This window comes from Arabidopsis thaliana, chromosome 4, assembly GCF_000001735.4.
Source record: "Arabidopsis thaliana chromosome 4, partial sequence".
NCBI classification, from domain to species: domain Eukaryota; kingdom Viridiplantae; phylum Streptophyta; class Magnoliopsida; order Brassicales; family Brassicaceae; genus Arabidopsis; species Arabidopsis thaliana.
Window position 1 is genome coordinate 4,026,046 of NC_003075.7, and position 9,714 is coordinate 4,035,759.

Genomic DNA, 9,714 nt, shown 5'->3' on the forward strand with positions numbered 1-9,714 from the left:
TAGAAAGTCGCAGGAGAAACAGTGCGACTATCAAAGTTGCGAAAATGTAAAAGCGAGATAAAAACGGATAATAGCGGATGCCCTAGGGAAAACCCTAAGGGGCAGTTTATATAAGCGAGAAATGAAACAAATAAGGAAACTAAATATATAGCGAATCTTCACGTCATGATCCTGCGACCGAATGTGTCATTGGCATTTGACGGGCTGAAATGAGCTTCCTAGTGATCGAGTATGTCATTGATCAAATTGGGCTTTAGGGGCTCCGTCTTGCGATCGAGTGAGATGCAGTGAAGTCGAGATTGAATGGTCCAGCGACCCTGTGATCGGGTGGTTTCTTCGGCTTCTCTTCTCTTCTTTGTTCTTAGCTTGTCTGGTTGAGTGCAGAATGAGCAGATAGGCTTCCTGGTGATCGAGTGGTTCCGATGGGGTGATTCCTCCGGTTTCGCGATTGAGTGAAACTGAGCTGCTTGCTTCTCCGGGGTTGCGATAGAGTGATTTGCCCTGGCAGGGCTCCGAGGATGCGATAGAGTACTTTTGCTGAAGGCGTCATTGGGCATTCTGACTTCATGTTCTGTTTTTCCTCTGTTTGAACTCCAAAAGCATCCAAAGTACCTGAAAACAAACAAATATGCCATGCACATGCAATCCTAATGCAAAATCGTCCTAAGTATGTAAAACACACTAAAACGACTCCTAATGAGATGAAATGTGGATGAAACAATGACAAAGTGGTGAAGAATGAATGCCTAAATCATGCAAATTATAGAGATATCAACTCCCCCGAACTTAGTCTTTGCTTGCCCTCAAGCAAACAAGAAGACATAAGCGGAAAGAGAGGTTTGAAGTTGGGGATTCAGAACCAAAGCATGAGATATGACAATTAAGATCAATGTACCAGTTAACAGTTCTAAGATGCAGGTGATCGACTTCTACTCAAAAACTTTAGCCATGCTCTGTTATGATCCAAACCTACACTCAAATGCACAATGCGTCAAGATCAACCAATCCCTTTAACATTCTCAAAAACATGAATCAAGATATGCATCGCTAGTGAACTCATTTGGCTAATGACAGGTTATGAGACAAAGATGGTCCCTTTTTAGTGCTTCAGATTTTAATAGCAGGGGACTCTCAATGAAAAAGGACTGAGCTTTAGAGAATGCTAAAGGTAAGTGCCAACCTATGCATACAAGAATAGCACCTCATCTACCTAATGACATAAACCGTGAATAACAAGTAGATGGTCCTATCTCTAAACCCAATGATGATCCTAAGTCTACCCTTTTGCACTAAAGGCATATTTTGATTTTTTCTTGGATCAATGTTTCCTTTTCTTTTCTTTGGCTCTTGTTCTTAAGGAGAAGCTTTTCTTAAACTCTATGAGTATAGTCTAGTGAATTGGGTTTTTTTTAAACTCTAATGGCTTTTATCATATTTTTTTTCTTTTTTTGTTTTTTTTGCCATCTATTTTTTTAGAGCATATCTTAACAATTTTATGCTTCCCAAACATTCACTTGACCACAATATGATTTTCAGCTTCCTTCTCCTAAAGACTCTAACCCATTTTTATTTTTTTTTTATTTTTCTTTTCACACTCAATCTCAATCCCCAAATAAGTTCCCACCTAGTCCTACCAAGTCCGAAAACGTGGATTGGAACTACATGAGATACTACTCTTGTCGGCTCAAACCTAACACGTTCTACCAAGCTCAATCCTGAAAATAGGCCTCACATGCTCTCACAAAATAACTTGGCTTGAAAGAAGGGTTGGTTAAGGGTGGGGAAACTACTCCAATAATAGAAGCAGCTACTTGGATTAACAAGAGTGGTGAATAAGTGAAAGAAAATCCAAATATGTATTCTATCCACGAGTTCAAAAACGATGCAAACATGATAATTATAAGTCAGGTTCAAGTTCAAATTGACAGGAAAAGGTGTCATGAAATGCATCGAGTGGTTTCTATAGAACATGGTACGGTTTTACTTCAAAGTCATTCAAATGCCTCAGAGAACTAATAACTCATTTTAGTGAATCATCATGCTTACAAGGCTATTTCCTCATTATCCCCTATGCATATGCAACAATCCTATATGAAACACTCTAGACTCGATTCTAAATGTAATGCAACTAAATGATCACCCTGTTTTTGTGGAATTCATTTTCAAAAAAATTCAAATTTTTTTGTTTTTTTCTATGACTTAGATGATATGCAGACTCAAATGATATTCACAAAAAACAAGTCAAATATGTCTTGAACCCTCCCCAAACTTAAATTACATAGTCCCTTGTGTAATCAAAATTTATGAAAGAATTCAAGATAAATACAGAAACAAAAACAAAAGGGGTATTTACAAAGGGTTTTGTTGTGTTACCTCAGTAGAATGTCCTGGAGATGTAGTCATCCATATTCGCTTGAGTGTACTCCGCATGCATGGCCGGTTCTTGATGTGGCTCCACCATCTCCTCGTCATTGTGCTCGATCGCAACCCCAGCAGGTTGTGGAGCACGACGCTCATGTGTTCTCCTGCCCGACATTATCCGGCCTTTGCTTGATGAATGTACAGTTCTAGCACTCTTCCTCCTCTTGTTTTCCATTGGCTCATGAGACGGGGAACTTGTAGAACGGTGTGATCCCTATGTTTATAGTAAATTGCCTTGGCGGAGCAATGTCATGGTGGGTGGATGACATGTCTTCAGGCGGGTTGTCATTGAAGTCATGTCGGGCATTTTCACTTCTCCTTGCGATTGAGTGGTTTGGGCAATTCCACTAGGAGACCACTTGATCACACCATTGCCATGTTGCGATCGAGTGGTATGACATTGTCGGTTAGAAAGATGTTGTCCCAAAACCACTAGATCGCACTCTCGAGCTTTTACTCTCGTCTTGCGATAGAGTGATTCATCAAAAATTTGAAATTTTTTATTTGAACACTCGGTTGCATCCTTGTTGTTGCTCCAGCTGTTATTCATTTCCTGAGAATCAAAAACAAAACCAAAATAAATCAAAAGTACCAAAAATAAAAACTATATACAAGGATAGGAATGGGACTTCCTCCCAAGTGAGCTTGTTTTAAGTCTCTAGCTTGACTCCTCACACTCATTAGGATCAAGGAGGGTGATAGAGTAGAATTAACGTCTCCTCTCCTTCCTTAAAAATATAACATCTAATTCAGCATGCTCTCGTGACAAGTCTGTAATTGAGTACTCAATGACCCTTTCTTGGTAAGCTCCTTTTTCATCATCTGGATAGTCGTCTTTTCTAGACTGTTTTGATGTGAATTCACATCCTTCTTCTCTAACCATAGGAATAACTTCATCATTTGGGACGTCCTTGATGTCGAGTGGAGCTTGGTTGGCTTTCCCATGGAACTCTTTAACTTGATCCTTCAGCTCTTTCACAGTGTGTGTTAGCTCTCTTATAGCTCTATCGTGCCATTTTGACCTCTCCTTGAATTCTAACCAATCATTTGATGCCCTCACGCTTGACTCTAGCTGTTTGGTTGAGCATTCTAGTCGAGTATTAGTTGAGCCTTCCTCGTTCAATGTAACATCCTCTGTTTCTGACGCAATGACACCTTTAAAGATCTCTGATCCTGGTACTTCGTTGTGTGAGTCTAATGACATCTCATAGCTCAAGGTCTCACTGGAGAGAAATTCAGCTTCACTACTTTTAGTTAAAGTAGTTTGAAGGTGATCTCTGTCAACAATCTCCTCTAGCAGTTCATTACCTAGCTGATCCATTTCCTCAACTAAGAAGGTTTGTCCTTCTATTGTTGGCTTCTTCATAGCGTCCCTGATGTCAAACTTTATTTTGACATCCTTTCCCAGATTAAGATTAATTTTTCCTTGCTTAACATCTATTACTGCTCCAACTAAAGCCAAGAAAGGTCTTCCTAAGATCAGAGGATCCTTAGATTCTTCATCCATCTCAAGCACAACAAAATCAGTAGGCACCTCTACTCCATTAATCATTACTGGCACATCCTCTAAAAGGCCAAAAGGTGTCTTTGAAGTCCTATCAGCAAGAATCAAGGTTAGATCACAAGGCTTATAATGAACGAATCCCAGCTTCTTTACAACAGAGAGTGGCATTAAGCTGACTGAGGCTCCTAGATCACATAGACAATTATTGAAAGTCAATTGCCTAATGGAGCATGGTAGAGTAAAAGATCCTGGATCTTCCAACTTTTCTTGAACAATCTTCTTCTAAGTGATTGCACTGCACTCATGACTTAACACCACCATTCCTTGGACATGTTTGATCCTTTCTGTAATCAGATCTTTCACGTACTTGTGCTCGTCAGGTATTAGCGCGAGATAGTCCACTAAAGGGATATCCTTTATGTGCTTTTCCAGGAGGGCTCTGTATTTTGCAACCAGAACTTTCTTGAAACGACAAGGGAATGGAAGCAGAGGTTTGTAAGGCGGTGGCACGAAGTCTATGTCTTTGGTCTTTGCAGCTTCCGGTTTTTCAACAAAGGGAGTAGCTGGGGGAGCTTGTGGTCGAGTGGGTTGACTGGTGAGTATGGGCTCTTCGATTGGGTTGTCAGCCAACACATCATCTTGATAAAAATTCTCCCCCTCTAGAATTACATTGTCCTCAGTGTTTGATGTAGGGACATATCGAGTTGGCAGCTCTCGATCATGTGTGATAGTGATTGCATGGGCAGTGGCATACTCCTTTGGATTCTGGATTGCTTTCCCTGGAAGCAGGCATGGGTTGTTGTTAACAGATGGTGAAGCGAGGATGCCTTCCACATATCTCATCCTATTGCTCATTGATTCGAACTTGCTGTTAAGTTTGACGCCTTGTCGGTCGACTTTGTTGTTTACTTCAGACAGCTTCTTAGCGATTTCCATTGCTCCTGTGGCTTGTCCTTGAATGAGCTGCTGGAGCACAGTCATTATGTCTGAATTCTGAGGTGCAGGTGCTTGTTGATGATGTGGTGTGAAACAAGGTGGTGGTTGTTGTTGTTGATATCCTCCTTGAAATTGCTGCTTTGGAGCGAACCCTTGGCTTTGGTTGTAAGGAACAAACGGTTTGGGTTGGTTCTGCTGCTGCTGCTGCTGCTGCTGAGGGTAGACTAGATCTTGAGGGTTGGCGACATTGGTGCTTCTGTATGACAGATTTGGGTTGGGTCTGTAGTTATTGTACCCCTTGTTGTAGCCACCTTGATTATGAACATATCTGATTTCAGCACACTGATCGTTCTCCCCCTCTTGTACTTGGAATGGTTCATCTTGAGAGATGAAGTGAACATGTTTCTGTTGCATTTGGATGATTTTGTCTAGTTTGTCATTGAGAGCTTTCATCTCTCTGTGGTGCTTGTCATCAGTGTCAGAACTGGTGCAGATGCTTCTGTCATAGTCTTCATTGTAATTGCCATCCGATTGAGCAAAGTTTTCAACTAGCTCCCATCCTTCTTCAGAAAATTCCCATTTGAAGCGGTGTCAAGGAGCATACGTATCTTAAGTAGGACGCCTCTGTAAAGTGTGTTGAGAAGAGAATCTTGGGTAAATCTGTGATGAGGGCATTTGGTTTGATAACCCTTAAAGCGCTCCCAAGCTTCATAGAAGCTTTCATTTTGCTTCTGAGTGAATCCGGATATCTCATTCCGGAGTCTTGCAGTCCTGGAGTTGGAGAAGAATTTTGCCAAGAAGACCTTTTTGCAGTCATCCCAGGTCGTGATTGAATTCTGGGGTAGCGTCTTTTCTCACAAATGGGCTTTATCTCCAAGTGAGAATGGAAACAAGCGAAGCTTGAAACCATCTTCACTAACTCCATTGATTTTAGTAAGGCCATAGAGCCTTTCAAACTCGTCAAGATGATCTAGCGGATCCTCCATTGGCAGGCCATGAAACTTGTTCCCCTGAACCATAGCAATTCCATGACGCTGGTTATGGTTATGAGGGAAGTCACCAGCACCAATGTTGGTAGGTTGCTCTTGCTCATCTACAACGTCAGCCATTGTGTCGGTTTCTGTTTGTTCTCTTAGTTGACGAGCAATACGGTCGATGTTATCGTTGAATAGGAGGTTTTGATTTCCTTGTGACCGTGTATGCATGCAACAGATAGCAGTCGGGCTATAACAGACGAATCAGGTACGTCTGGAAAGCGGGTTGCAAGGTACCTGAAACACAAAGACAGAAAAGGCACAATGTTAGTTACTTGTGTAACAAAAACGAACTTGATCTTAACGTTTCTAATGATCTCAAATATAGCAAACAAACACCAAACTGGTAACGGTGCCAAATTGATAGTAGGATTTTACTCAATTAATCCCTAAAACACTATCTTGTCGTCGTAGTATTTTAGGATGTCAATCCAATCCGGTGTGATGCAAACAGATGAGATATGATCAGAAAGCTCTAAGTCAAGCCAAGCAGAAAGTTGGTTGGTTCTAACAGTCCTAGTATGCAATAACAGAAATGAAATGAAACTAAAAGCAGGAATGGCAATAGCAGGCAAGTGAATGACAAAGCAGAAATGATAAAGGGCAATCAAATGGATAAACGATTCCTAAGGATGGGGGTAATCGAATAGTGTGGTCTACTTAATCTATTCAGGCGGTTGACAAAACTTCACAGAAGCTATCCCTAGACAACAAGTTCAACAACAGATTAATTCACTCCCGTGATAGAAATCCTCAAGCAAAGCTAGACACTAACCTAAATCCCTTTAGCGATCTCTAACTAAGCAGGCATTATCGAATCAACATGTTAAAGTCAATACCCTCTCTATAGCCAATCCCTTGGGGTAGAGTCAAATATCTCTGGAATTAATAGGATCCAACGCCCATTAAACGCCTTCTGAGTGCTAGACGTCTGGACTCATACTCCACATTAGCCAGTGAAATAAGCAATAAGCACAACTAATCCAGAAGGGATTCTAGAATTCTAAACTCAACCACCTAAAAGGACCAAGTAAACCACAACTATTCTATCCTATCCTCAGAAATACAGTTCACTACTCAGACATAATCAAAGACAATAACAAAGCAACAATTGAAAACATAATAACAGAAATGACGAAAGACTTAAACGAAAACTGAATATCAAATACTTGAAAGCGAAACTACAAAGTCGCGGGAGAAACACTGCGGCTATCAAAGTTGCGAAAATGTAAAAGCGAGATAAAAACGGATAATAGCGGATGCCCTAGGGAAAACCCTAAGGGGCAGTTTATATAAGCGAGAAATGAAACAAATAAGGAAACTAAATATATAGGGAATCTTCACGTCATGATCCTGCGACCGAATGTGTCATTGGCATTTGACGGGCTGAAATGAGCTTCCTAGTGATCGAGTATGTCATTGATCAAACTGGGCTTTAGGGGCTCCGTCTTGCGATTGAGTGAGATGCAGTGAAGTCGAGATTGAATGGTCCAACAACCCTGTGATCGAGTGGATGTCATGAGGTGGTGATCGAGTGGTTTCTTCGGCTTCTCTTCTCTTCTTTGTTCTTAGCTTGTCTGGTTGAGTGCAGAATGAGCAGATAGGTTTCCTGGTGATCGAGTGGTTCCGATGGGGTGATTCCTCCGGCTTCTCGATTGAGTGAAACTGAGCTGCTTGCTTCTCCGGGGTTGCGATAGAGTGATTTGCCCTGGCAGGGCTCCGAGGATGCGATAGAGTACTTTTGTTGAAGGCGTCATTGGGCATTCTGACTTCATGTTCTGTTTTTCCTCTGTTTAAACTCCAAAAGCATCCAAAGTACCTGAAAACAACCAAATATGCCATGCACATGCAATCCTAATGCAAAATCGTCCTAAGTATGTAAAACACACTAAAACGACTCCTAATGAGATGAAATGTGGATGAAACAATGACAAAGTGGTGAAGAATGAATGCCTAAATCATGCAAATTATAGACATATCAGTAGTAAGTTGGTCGAGTAATTGTAAAAACTAAGAAACAGGCAATGAGAACGATTAAGCGATAACGATAAAACAGAGAAATAATATAGACGAGAAATTCCTAAGGATGGGGTAATCGAATAGAGTGGTATCCTAGCCTATCCGAATGGTTAACTAACGCAATCAAGCTATCCGTAGACAACAGGTTCAACAACAGATCAATTCACTCCCGTGATAGAAATCCTCAAGCAAAGCTAGCCCAGACTAATTCCCATTAACGGAATCTAACTATGCAAGCAATAAGAATAGACTGATAAAGTCAATAAACGCTCTAAACGGCCAATCCCTTGGGATAGAGACGAGTATCTCAGGAACTAGTGGATCAAGCATTCCATCGAACACCTTCTGGGTGCGGGAATGCTTGGGATCGAATTCCAGTTGATTAGAAAGAAATAAGCAGTAAACGCAACTAGTCTTGAAGGGATTCAATCAATTCTAAAACTTGACCATTCTACAAACTAAGGATTCCACAACTACTCTATCCCATCCCTAAGAATTCTAAGTCACTACTCAGACAACATGCTCAAAGATATAAACGCAGATAAATGATAATATTGCATAAGTAAAGAGATAAAGAGTAGAGAAAAAGGATGACAGATGAAATCAAATGCGGAATCTGAATAACTTGGAAAAATCTCGAATTACAGGTTGCAGAAGCAAAAGCGGCGCAGTAGAGTAAAACAGAAAATAAAACTGAAGCAAAAACTCAATGTCGACTAGATGTCAGGACAGAACCCTAAGACATCTATTTATACAAAACGAAATAAAATGATAGTAGACGGGCCAATAACCTAATCGTTTGGCCCATAGAGTGATAATGGGCCAGATGGGCTTCGTGATCCGATGGAGATCCAGTTTGTCTGGTTGAGTGCAGATTTGAGTAGACTGTGAAGATGTGATCGAGTGTCCGGTCGAGTGATGGTGATGGTGGTGAGTAATGATACTCGACCAGGGGGTCGAGTAACATGGTAGAGTAAATGGCCTAGTGTGGTCAGGTGGTGTGGCGAAGTGATACTCGACCAGGGGGTCGAGTGGCGTCATCGAGTGGCCTGAGCTGAGGATACTCGATCAGGGGGTCGAGTAGATGGGAAGAATGGCTCCAAAGTCACTTGACCTGGGGGTCGAGTATGGTGCTGGATGCACACGACCTGGTGGTCGAGTATGTCTTCGGGTTCTCGCTCGTTTCTTCCAATTTGCTCGCAAACAGCTCCAAATTACCTGAAAACAACTCAAAAATGCAATATGTATGCAAAGCTATCCGAATCATGCAAAGTATGCAAGAATTATGAGAAATGATATAAAACAATGATGAATAATACGAAATTGGACTCAAAACGATGATGAATGGACATTGAAAACATGCAAATTATAGACATATCACACTCGACCCCCTGGTCGGTTAGAGGACATCACTACTTCACCACATCACTCGACCCCGATGTCGAGTGTCTTCATCTCATCACCTGACCATCACTCGATCACATCACTCGACCCCGAGGTCGAGTGTCTTCACCTTCATCGCCAGACCACTACTCGATCTCGCTACTCTAGCTTGAAGTCAAGTATCTCCATCACAACCACTCGACTACAAACTCGATGGCAAGCTTCAGAGTCTTCTTCATCCCGCACTCAACCAGACACTCGAGCACAAGGAAGAAAAGAAGACTCCAGCTATTCACTCGACCTCCCACTCGACCACTTAGGTCGAGTACAGTTATTAATCCGTCCTAATACTTCGTCGTTTTGAGTATTAGGATTTCAGAATATTTGGCTATAAGTAGCATGTACTTCACATTTTCG

At 41.5% G+C, this 9,714-nt stretch overlaps 5 pseudogenes across 5 annotated transcripts; 1 reads left to right on the forward strand and 4 right to left on the reverse strand.

The window, feature by feature from the left end:
- Window positions 1–218: 218 nt before the first annotated feature.
- Window positions 219–557, reverse strand: AT4G06724 (annotated as a pseudogene; the record flags this gene model as incomplete). The annotated part of the gene is made up of 1 exon: window positions 219–557.
- Window positions 558–3,075: 2,518 nt separating this feature from the next.
- Window positions 3,076–6,066, reverse strand: AT4G06726 (annotated as a pseudogene; the record flags this gene model as incomplete). Its single annotated transcript has 1 exon — window positions 3,076–6,066.
- Window positions 6,067–7,311: 1,245 nt separating this feature from the next.
- Window positions 7,312–7,659, reverse strand: AT4G06728 (annotated as a pseudogene; the record flags this gene model as incomplete). The annotated part of the gene is made up of 1 exon: window positions 7,312–7,659.
- Window positions 7,660–8,630: 971 nt separating this feature from the next.
- Window positions 8,631–9,266, reverse strand: AT4G06730 (annotated as a pseudogene; the record flags this gene model as incomplete). Its single annotated transcript has 1 exon — window positions 8,631–9,266.
- Window positions 9,267–9,269: 3 nt separating this feature from the next.
- On the forward strand, window positions 9,270–9,659 carry AT4G06732 (annotated as a pseudogene; the record flags this gene model as incomplete). Its single annotated transcript has 1 exon — window positions 9,270–9,659.
- Between the last annotated feature and the right edge of the window lie 55 nt (window positions 9,660–9,714).